Raw genomic sequence first — 12819 nt, 5'->3', positions numbered from 1 at the left:
TTTTTTTGAGGATATTGTGAATGGAGTGTTTTTCCTCATTTCCGATTCAGAAGTTTTGTCGCTGATATACAGAAATGCCTTTTATTTGTGCATGTTGATTTTATATCCTGCCACTTTGCTGAATTCATTTATTAGTTCTAGTAGTTTTTTTGTAGACCCTTTTGGGTCTTCTAGGTATAGAATCATGTCATCCGCAAATAGTGATAATTTAAGTTCTTCTTTTCCAATTTTTATGCCTTTAATTTCTTTCGTTTGTCTAATTGCTCTGGCCAGTGTTTCGAGAACTATATTGAATAGAAGTGGTGATAGAGGGCATCCCTGTCTTGTTCCAGATTTTAGAGGGAATGCCTTCAATTTTTCTCCATTCAGAATGATGCTAGCCTGAGGCTTAGCATAGATAGCTTTTACAATGTCAAGGTAAGTTCCTGTTATCCCTAGTTTTTCTAATGTTTTGAACATAAAGGGATGCTGTACTTTGTCGAATGCTTTTTCTGCGTCTATCAAGATGATCATATGGTTCTTATCTTTAGGTCTATTGATATGGTGAATAACATTTATTGATTTCCGTATATTGAACCATCCTCAGATGCAGTTTCAATATATCCAAGTTGCCTAGGCAAAGCCTGTACAATCAAAGAAACATTCAATCGTGCCACATGGGGAATAGCAAGGAATTTCCTCGGGTGGCACTGAATGGTCTTATCCTCAGCCTAATAATTTTAAAAGGCAGAAAGAAGGAAGCTATGAGCTCTTGTGACATGGTAACATTCACTCCACACTGCTGGCACTGATTATAGACCTCTGGCCTAACCCCTTATCGAACTGTAGAGCCATGTGACTATGTTTCACTTTAATCTCAATCCTGCAAATCTTTTGTTATGCTTGTTTGTTGGTTCAAATAGGAGCCCAAGTAAAAATAATTAAAGATGAATCCATGTTGCTATCTTCATCTATCTTCTTCCTAATGCATGCATTTTTTATATTGAATGGGGAGTCAGGAGGACCCTTGACTTATACCCCACCCAATAACAAAAAAAAAAGGCTAGAAAGGGCTTCTGAAGACAAATGAGAAAAATCCAAGAATGTGAGGTCATAGACAGAAAAGGAAACAAGCAAGAAGGAAGGATCAAGTGATTGTTCTGATTAATGCTGAGCAATGGCTAGTGAATTTAGCAACACAAAGTGATTAGTGATCTCAATAAGTGCAATTCTCATAAAGAATGGAGAGAGTAAATGAAGATTCTCTCAGAATCTTGTCTGTGTAGTATAGTATAGAAAAAATGGAAAATTAGAAGAATTAGTAATGTGTGAAGGCAAGAGAGACTTTATTTGTAGAGCAAATGTTAAATTCTATTGTAACTATTGTAGAATTATTTTAGATTTTTAAACTTTGTACAAATAAAACAGAAAATTTTTTTAAAAATTTAAAATAAGACTTTGGATTCAGATTTATAGTATTATAATCTGTAAAACTGGGATAATAGTGCCTACCTCCAAGTATTATGTGGATTCCATTAAATAATGGAAGGTTTGAGGTCCTGTTCCTATATGTAGTTAGTGTTCAATTCATGGCAGCTCTCATGTAAGAACTTTTGTCTTACTACTCTGAAGTTCAGGGATCTTAGCACTGAAGACTATCTGTCCATTGGTCTGTCAACTGACATGTTGATTTCTGCTACTTATCAGACACCCAGCACTAAATGCTATGGATGGATACAGATGTGAATGAAAAATAGAGCCTCAGAAGGGAAGAAAAAAATTTAAAACTGTATATTTTAATGGATAATATCAAAATATGTCAGAAGCCCAAACCACTCCAGAGTAAAGTAATTATAATAACAATTATGACTTAAAACTGGCAAGAGATCTGATTAGACATTTCTCAGAAAAACAATGGCTAACAGGTACATATATATAGAAAAACACAAGCTGATCACCTGCAGGAAAAAGTTGAAGCAATTAAAGAAGGCTGAAGCCATGTACCTTGACTCCTCTCCTACTTCAGACCTCTAGAGACATAAGTCTGCCTGATTTGCAGAGAGAACTTCAACTCAGATAAATGATGGAAGTTTCAAAATGAACAGGCAGGATTAGATTTTTATCAAAAAACAAGACAATTTGAATACTCCAAAGTGATAATAATAATAAAATTGGCTGATATATCATTAAAATAAGTTGCTACCCAGTAAGATGGGGGAACTCATCAAAACTTATGATTATAGCTACTAATAAAAAAATAGTTTTTCATGTTTATCTTCCTGTAAGTTGAGGCAGCTCAGTAAACTGATTTCATGGCAATAATAAACAATATCACTGCTTAAATTGCAGTGACAAACCCACAGACATATAGACCAATGCTCTGAGCGTCCAGTTCCCACTTGTCTTTCCACATCCTTCCCTCCAATAGTAAATACTTGTGTCCATGTCTTCAACATCCGTTCTCCCTCTTCAGGTAAAAACCAGTCATTTTCCATGCTAGACTTCTTGGCAAGCCCTTTTCTGCATCCCCAGTCTTCCCCTCTGACCTTCGTCCCCTACTTCTGATGCCCAAAATGGCTTCTTCCCTTGGGTTGGGATTATTTCTATCTTGTCTTTCCACATAGTCCTAACCCTTTCCTAGGACTACCACATCATACAATTGTAAATAATTCTATAACACCTTAGATGAATCTCATCTTTGGAGTTTTACAGTTCACAGCCTCTGCATTCTCATGTGGTGACCCTCCCCTTAGATCTTACATATGAAAAAATATATATTTTGGCTTCATATCCATCTATAACGCATGAAGTTGTCCTACTTCACTTTAGTAAAAATGCATCTGTTTATGTAACATGTTACAAATGATTATTTGGTTTATTATTCCAGTACCTTATTTTCTTTAATAATCTATGTGATAATCAGCACATTGGTTCCTGTACATTTGTCCCCAGTAGGAACACAATCAAAGTTCTAAACACTGTATGTCTTGCTATTTGTTGTCAGCTTATCTTCAGGAAATAAGGGAGTGCCTTTTACAAGAAGATTTTGTAAGGGCCTATAGAAAAGACTGAACAGTAGGAGTTTAGTGGCATGAATGCAGATCCATAACTTACTCCATAATTTGAAACTCTAGTAGTAAGTAGCATCTATACAAACATTATAGTTTTCTCCAAACGATCATCCATCCACAGTCTCTCAAATGTAGACCTATATAGACCCTTGATTTAAGCATCCTTCCTAGAAGTAAAACAGGACTTTCCAGATTCTTGAGACTCTTATATCAGGAATAATGCTCTCACAAAAAGCCCACTGTTGAGTATGTGTTCTACACTCAACATCTTCACCACATCTGTGATGAATGTTATATACACACATGCAATTTTAACCAAAACTAGACATGTAGGTTTAGAAATATGATTTAGTGAGCTATTTGAATGGAAGCTTATCAATTTTTGTGAGAAAAAGAGTACAATTCTAAAAATCCATTCTCTTTATCCATACCTTCTTCTGGATTTCCATCTCAGTAAAAGAAATGCACCTCACCACCAAGTCACTCAAATCAGATTTGAGAAGTCCTTCTACTGACCCTTCAATTTCCTCACCCTTCACATGTAAAGAACAAGTCCAGTTGGATACATCTCTTTAATTCTTATCTCTTGTCCCACTTCAGCAACACTGCCACAGTCAATTTCCCTCTACTGCTGGAAAATATGGTCCCTACCTGGTCTCTGTCTTCAGCCATGTTCCACGTTGAACCCAGAGTAATCTGAGGAAAACTAGCAAAGCTCCCAAGTGGACTTGTTGATAATATCTAATTACATCGACATGTCTCTGTTGCAGACACATTGCCTGTTTTATTCATCACATTTATCCAAGTTTTCTGATGAATCTCCATTCTGCTTTCCATAGTGGTTGCACCAATTTGCAGTCCCATCAGGAATGTATGAGGGTAACTTTTTCTCCACATCTTCACCAACACTTATTATTGCTTGTATTCTTGATAATTGGAAGAATGAATTTTAAATACAAGACCCAACTCTATGTTGTTTGTAAGACACTCATCTTACAGCAATGATAGCCACAAACTGAAAGTGAAAGGATGGAAATTGATATACCATGTGAATGAAACCCACAAAACAAGCAGGATTAGCTACTTTTATACCTTACAAAGCAGAATTCAAGTCAAAATTAACCAAGAGAGAAAAAGAAGATCAATTCTTAGTGGTAAAGAGAACAATTCCTCATAAAGCTATGATAGTAAATATTTATGCCTCAAATGTTATTATTGCTTTAGAATCATACATAGTAATTGAGTTAACAGTAATCGAGTTCATCCCAACAAATTCATGTATCTATTTCAGTTCATGATCCTCTCCCTTTTCCCTCCCCATTTTTATTCTTATCCTCCCTTCCCTCTTCCATGTCACTTTATATATAAATACATAAATATGTATGATAGTAAATATTTATGCCCCAATTTTACATAAAATAGAAACTACCCAAATCAACACCTCACATAGGCCCCAGTAAAATAATAGTGGGTAATTTCAATACACCTCTCTCACCAACAGATGGGTCATCCATACATAAGCCAGTAAGTCTCTTTAGACCGAAACAATTTTATGAATCAAATGGACTTAACAGACATGTATGTAATATTTCATCCAACAAAAACTGAATATTCTTATATGTTCTTAGTTGCTTGTAGAACTTTCTCCAAACTAGCTTGAATTTTAGGCTACAAAACAACTCTTATTGAATACCAAAAAAAAAGATATGATTTCTTGCATTTTATCACATCATGATGAAGTAAAACTGGAAAAAATATCAAGAAACCCTACAGAAAATATAAACAGATGGATATTGAACAATACCCATTTGATGATTCTAGGTAATCTGAATAACTATATGTAGAAAAATAAAATTAGACCCCTATCTCTCATCCTAAATAAAACTTAAATCAAAATGGATCAAAGACTTAGGAATTATAGAAGAAACTTAAAGAAACAGGGTCAACTCCATCATATAGGTGCTGGCACTGACTTTCTCAAAAAGACCCCCAAAATGCCTACATAAGAAAATCAGGAAGATTCTAAATAAACAAACTAGTGATGCATCTCAAAGCCCTCGAAAAAAGAAGAACAAATCAATTTCAAAACTAGTAGAAGGAAGAAAATAATTAAGATAATAGACAAAATCAATAAAATTGAGGATTAGAAAACAAAGAATTGATAAAATGAAGAGTTGGTTCTTTGAAAAATAAAAATGATTGTTAAGCCTTAGCCATACCAGCCAAAAGAAACAGACAGAAGACCCAAATTAATAAAATTAAGAGATGAAAAAGAAGAAATCACCAAAGAAATTGAGAGGATCATTAGGGACTATTTTGAAAACTTATATTCCAGTAAATTGGAAAACCTAGAAGAAATGGATACATTTCTAGACACATATGATCTACCAAAATTGAATAAAGAGGACATGAAAAATCTAAACAGGCCAATAACTAGCAATGAGATAGAAACAATAATAAAAAGCCATACAACAAAGAAAAGCCCAGGACCAAATATATTCTCAATGGAATTCTATCGGACTTTTAAAGAAGAATTAATGCCACAGCTCCTCAAATTGTTCCATGAAATAAAAATTTCATTCTATGAATTCAGTATCATACTCTTATCAAAACTAGATAAGAGCACATAAAGGAAAGAAAATTACAGACCAATAAATAAATAGATGTATTGTGTCCATCTACAACCAAAATACATTTTTAAAAAATGAAAATAAAATAAACTACCTAGGAATAAATCTAACCAATGAAGTGAAACACCTCTACACTGAAAATTGTAGATTTATCTCTGATAAACTTAGATTCAAAAATCCTTAGTAAAATATTAGTAAATAATATCAACAACATATTAAGAAGATTATATATTAAGACTAAGTTGGTTCTATCCCAGGGACTTCAAGGATGATTTAACATGCATAAATGAATAAATGTAATCTATCATATAAATAGAATTAAGGATATCAATAGATGCAAAGAATACCTTCAACAAAATTCAGCACCTATTTAAAATCAAAACATCAAGAAGCTAAAGATGGAAGAAACCTACTTCAATATCAAAAGTCTTACATATGAAAAACCCAAAGTCAACATCATAATGAATGGGGAAAAACTAAAAGTAAATCTGAAACAAGACAAGAATGTTTACTCTACTCTTACCACTCATATTTAATATAGTGCTAAAAATTCTAGCCAGAGCAATTAGGCATGATAAGGAAACAAAAGGGATAAAAATAGGAAAGGGAGAAGTCAAAGTATCACTGTTTGTAGATGACATAATCCTATACCTAGAAGATCCAAAAAGCTCCACCAAAATAATACAAGAGCTAATAAGCAAATTCATGAAAATAACAAGTTACAAAATCAATAAACAAAAATGAATAACTTTCCTATACACTGATAATGAATCTGTTAAGAAAGAAATCAGGAAAATAATCCCATTCACAATAGCTTCAAAAAATAAAACAGGGGGATGGGATTGTGGCTCAGTTGTAGAGTGCTCACCTATCATGAATGAGGCACTGGTTTGATCCTCAGCACCATATATAAATAAGTAAATACATATGTGTCCATCTACAACTAAAAGACATTTAAAAATAAAAATAAAATAAACTACCTAGGACTAAATCTAACCAATGAGATGAAACACCTCTACAATGAAAATTATAGAATACTGAAGAAAGAAATTGAAGAAGACAAGAAGATGAAAAGACCTTTCATTCTCATAGATAGGCACAGAATTAATATTGTTAAAATGGCCATATTACCAAAATCAAAATACTGATCCAATGGAATCCCTATCAAAATATCAATGAGGGGCTAGGGTTGTGGCTCAGTGGTAAAACGCTGGTCTAGCATATGCGAAGCCCTGGGTTCGATCCTCAGCACCACATAAAAATAAAGATTTTTTTAAAAATCAATGATATTCTTCACAGCACTAAAAAAAGCAGTCTTCAAATTCCTTTTAAAAGAATAAAGGACCCAGAATAGCCAAACCAATTCTAAGCTGATAAAACAATGCTGGAGGCATAACAATACTTGACTTCAATCTATACTACACAGAATAGTAACAAAAACTGCATGTTACCAGCATAAAAATAGACACATAGATCAATGGTACAGAATAAAAGACACAGAAATAATGTACTTAGATACAGTCATCTGATCTTTGACAAAGGTACCAAAAACACATTGGAGAAAAAGACAATCTTAAACAAATGATCCTAGGAAATATGGTTAATCAAATGTTGAAGAACAAGACTAGACCCTTATCTCTCACCCTGCACAAACATCAATTCAAAATGGATCACAGATGTAGGAATTATACTATGCAATTTATAGGGTTGACATTTCAACATACATGCAACAATTTTCAAACCTCAGAAAATAATGGCATGCTAATAAATGAATGGCATCAAATTCCGAAGCTTCTGAACAGCAAAGGAAGTAATTAAAAATATGAAGAGAGAATAAGAAAAAATCTTTGCTAGCTATTCATTTGACATATAATTAATATCCAGAATATGTAAAGAACTCAAAAACTTAATGTCAAAAAATCAAATAGGGCTGGGGTTGTGGCTCAGAGGTAGAGCGCTGGCCCAGCATGGGTGGGGCACTGGGTTCAATCCTCAGCACCACATAAAAATAAAATAAAGATATTGTGTCCACCTATAACTAAAAAATAAATATTTTTAAATTCAAATAACTCAATTAATAAATGATTGTATGAACTAAATAGACACTTCTCAAAAGAATGAATACAAATGGCCAAAAAAATATGAAAAAATGTTCAACATCATTAGCAATTAAAGAAATGTAAATAAAAACTATTCTGAGATTTCATCTCAATCCAGTCAGAATGGCAGCTATCAAGAATACAAACAATAATAAATACTGGAGATGATGTGAAGAAAAAGGAATACTTTTACACTGTTGGTAGGATTGTAAATTAGTACAATGAATATTGAAATCAGTATGAAGATTCCTCAAAAGACTAGGAATGAAACTATGATATGAATTAGCTATTCTACTCTTCAGTATTTATCCTAAAAAATAAAAGTTATCATACTGTAGCAGTACATGTATACCCATGTTCAGAGCAGCATAATTCACAATAGTCAAACTATGGAACCAGCCTAAGTATGCATCAGTAGATGAGTAGAAAAAGAAAATGTGGTGTATATATACACAATAGAGTTTTAGTCAGCCATAAGTAAAAATGAAATTTTGTCATTTGCAGGAAAATGGTTGCAACTGGAGAGAATTGTGCTAAGCAAAATCCAGAAGGTTAAGGGGTTGCATGTTTTCTCTCATATATGAAAGCTACAGAGGAAAAAGTAAAAGAAAGATAGAGGGTGTCTCATAAAAATTGAAGGAAGATCAGAAAAGGAAATAAAAAGGATCCAGGGAGAGGGAGAAGAAAGGGAAAGGAAAAACATTGGGAAATTATATTGGCTAAATTATATTATTATATTGTGTTGTACACATACAAATATGTAACAACCATTATTTACAACTATAATACACCAATTAAAAATATGAAAAATAAAAAGAATTTGTTAAATGACCTGCTGTTCAAAGGAAATGAGTTTAAGAGAGCCCCAACAGAATGGGAGAAAGTATTTGCCAGTTGCACTTCTAACAGGGAATTAATGTCTAGAATGCATAAAGAACTCAAAAAAAACTTAACATCCTGGGCAAAAGAGTTAAAAAGACATTTCTCAAAAGAAGAAATACAAATGGCCAACAAATATGTGGGGAAAAAAAGTGTTCAACATCCCTAGCAATCAAGGAAATGCAAATCAACTCTACACTAATATTTCATATTACTCCAGTTAGAATGCAATTATCAAGAACACAAATAATAAATGCTGGTGAGGATGTGGGGGAAGGTACATACTCGCACATTATAAGTGGAACTGCAAATTAGTATAACTACTCTGGAAAGCAGCATGGAGATTCCTCAAAAAATTACATAAAACCATCATATGACTCAGCTATGCTACTGCTCGGCATTTATCCAATTGAACTAAAATAGCATACTATAATGATACAGCCACATCAATGCAACTTTATAGCAGTGCAACTCACAATGGTCAAGTATAGAACCAGCCCAGGTATATGTCAATAGAAAAAATGGATTAATAAAGTGTGGCATATATACATAATGGAGTTTTACTTTGCCATAAAGAAGAATGAAATTATGACATTTGCCAGTAAATTGATGGAACGAGAGAACATCATACTAAGTGAAATAAGTCAGACTCAGGAAGTCAAGGGTTAAATGTTTTCTCTCCTATTCAGAATCTAGAGAAAAGTAAGGAAAAATTGTGGGGAAGGGGTATTCTGAAGATAAAAGGAAGACCAGTAGAGTATAAGAAGGAAATTGAGTGATAGGGAGGAGGAATGGGAAAGGAAAGAAAATGTGGAATGAATGTGACAAAAATACTCTATGTTCATGTTTTAGCCAGTTTTTTCATGATTGTGATGAAAATACATGACCAGAACAATTATGGAGAGTGTAAAGTTTATTTGGCACCCATGGTTTCATAGGTCTCAGTCCATAGATAGACAATTCCATTGCTTTGGGCCAGAGGTGAGGCCAAATATCATGTCAAAAAGGTGTGGAGGAGGAAAGCAGCTTAGTACTTAGAACCAGTACATAGAAAGAATTCTCTGCTCAACAAGGACGAAACGTAAGTCCCAAAGGCATACCCTTAGTAACCTACATCTTCAGCTATACCCTTACCTGCCTACAGTTACCATCCAGTTAATCCCTATCAGAAGATTAATGCACTGATTAGGTTGAAGCTCTCATAATCCAATCACGTCATTTCTAAACTATCTTGCATTGTCCCACACATGAGCTTTTCAGGAACACTTTATAGCTAAACCATAACTTTTGACTCCTTTCCCCCAAAAGCTCATGCCCATCTCACAAAACAAAATAGTCCATTTTCAAGCATCCCTACAGTCTTAACAACTCCAGCCCTATCAAAAATACAAGTTTCCTCTGAGACTCAAGGCAAACTCTCAGTATGATCCTCCATAAAAATCAAAAGCAATTTACATATGTCTTCTACATGAAGACCCAGAGTAAACGTATCCATTGAAAAGGAAGAAATAACGGCATAGAAAAGGGAATGGAAGCAAAGCAAGACCAAAATTCAGTGGGGCAAACAAGTTCCATAGGACCATGTCCAGTGTCTGGAGCACATGGCATCATGCTATTATTTTCAAAAGGCTTATATAGGTCCACCCCTATGGCCTTGCTGGTTTTAGCCCACATGGCCTCTCTCTTGGCTTATCTGTACTCTATTTCTCCAGATTTCCTCAGCACATTTTGCACTACTGGCATTTCTTAATTTGAGGGTCTCCACAGCAGCTTCAGGTTCCTTCTCACATCTTCACATATTGCCCCCTCCTGGGCTGCCTGCAGGGACTCCAACCCTGCTGCACTTTGATTGGTTTCCTAGGCCTTCTTTTGAAATCTCAGTGGAAGCCTTCATTACCTTCTAGTTTCCGCATCCTGTAATTCTGCAGAACTAGTATCATATTGTTTATGTCAAAGTCTGCTGCCATCTCTAGCAGTAGCCAAGCCTCCTGGAACCAGGGCTGCAGTAGCCTCTGAGTGCCTGGGTAGCTGAACTGATGAAAGAACTTCCTGCCCATCTCCCATCATGCAAATAGGGTACCCCAGTGGTATTTTCTCAAAGGAATTTTTACTTTTACATCCTTGTGACTCAGATGGGTGTGATCTTGACATTTCCTCAGATGTCCTCAAGCCACCCTGGTGTCTTTGGGTAAAGTATTTAGAATCACCTTAGTGATTGTAAAGTCTTCAACAACCACAACTTACTTAGCCCTAGTTTTACACTTATCCAGCTGAACTTCAAGTTGTTCAAATCTTTCTGCTCTGCTTTCTTCTCCTGCTCATCACAGTAAACTTTGCTAAAAGCTGTCAGCAAAATTCATGCAACTACCTGAATGCTGTGCTGCTTAGAAACTTCTTTTCTCGGATTAATTAGTCTATCAGGTTTAAAGTCAGCCTCACAGAAGGTTTTAAGACTTTAAGAGAGAACATTTTCTTAGGGAAAATGTAGGCAACTTCTTTGCTAAAATGTAATCTAAATGGCCTCTAGTCCAATTTCCAACAGAGACCTCTTCCTCCTCTGAAACTTCACAAACCCAGTCTACTGTCCACAGTCCTGTCAGCATTTTAGACTTTTTTTTTTTTGTACCAAGGATTAAATCCAGGGGTGTTTAACCTCTGAGCCCCATCCCAACTCTGTTTTTATGTTTTATTTTGAGACAGGGCTTCACTAATTTTATCAGAGGCTGGCTTTGAATTTGTGATCTTCCTGTCTCAGCCTGCCAAGCAGATGGGATTACAAGCATGCACCAGAACAACCAGCTCATCGTGGACTTCTGAACTCCCACGGGAATCATCCATTAAGTTCCACTTACAACAATCTAAAACTTTTCCTGTGTGCATCCCTAAATGTCTCAAAATTTCTCCCACAAATTCCAAAAAGATCCAAAATTTATGAACCACATGGTCAGGTTAGTTACAGCAACTACCCCACTCCTGGTACTCATTTCTGCTTTAGTCAGTTTTTCATTGTTGTGAACAATTTTAGAGGATGAAAAGTTTACTCAGGACTCACAGTTTCAGAGGTCTAAGTTCATAGATGGCCAACTCCATTGTTTTGGGTCCGATGTGCATCAAATCATGACAGAAAGGTGTTGAGGAGAAAACAGTGTCGTACTTGGAACCAGGAAACAGAGACTTCTCTGCTCAACAAGAACAAATATAAATCCCAAAGACACACCTTTAGAGACCACATCTTCAGCTACACCCTACCTGCCTACAGTTACCACCCAGTTAATCCCTATCAGAGGATTAATGTACTGATTAGGTTAAAACTTTCATAACCCAATTATTTCACCTCTAGCCTTTCTTGTATTGTCTCACACATGAGCTTTTTAGGCACACCACAAATCCAAACTATAACAATACATGTATAAAAATACCATAGTTAATCCCACCTTCATGTATGTTTATAATGCACCAATTAATAATGAATAAATAAAGAATACTTGTGGAAAGAACACCAGTGGAATAAAAGAAAGGGAATAGCGGGAAGGGAAGAAGAATGAGTTAGGGGTCAGTAGACAGAAATGGAATAAATTAAGTTCCATAAATGTATAATAATATCAAAGTAAACCAAACTATTATGTATAACTATAATACATAATAAATGCATTTTTAAATGTTCTAAAAGAAAAGAAAAAATTAACTGCTTTTGAGTAATTAAAGTATATATTCAATGGTCAGTGGACATTCCCTGATCACATGATGATTCATACCATTCTGCCAGCCCTCTACAAATCCCTTGTATCTGTGTCTTCTCATATCTTCATATTCTCAACCTCATGTAGCATTCTGATTTTATTTTATGGAAGAAAAATTGGGTCAGAGAGGTTAATGGCTTGATGACCACCAAACACAGTTCAAGTTTGTTATGGCTTGAATAAGTGTTTTAAAGGCTTTGAGGCACTATTGGCACTATTGGGAGGTAGTAAATCCTTTAAAATGTTAGTCCTAGTGGAAGGTCTTTAGGTCATTGGAGGCTTACCCTTAAAAAGGGGATACTGAGACCCTGGCCCCTCCTCATTCTCTCTTTTGCTTCCCAGACATAGGGTAAAAGGTTTTATCCATTAAGACCTACTACCATGGGGCTGGGGATATAGCTCAGTAGGTAGGGTGCTTGCC

This window comes from Spermophilus citellus (genome assembly GCF_964194105.1).
Source record: "Spermophilus citellus genome assembly, chromosome: 9".
NCBI classification, from domain to species: Eukaryota; Metazoa; Chordata; class Mammalia; order Rodentia; family Sciuridae; genus Spermophilus; species Spermophilus citellus.
The sequence above is the reverse complement of the archived record's forward strand: the minus strand, read 5'-3'. Positions refer to the sequence as shown.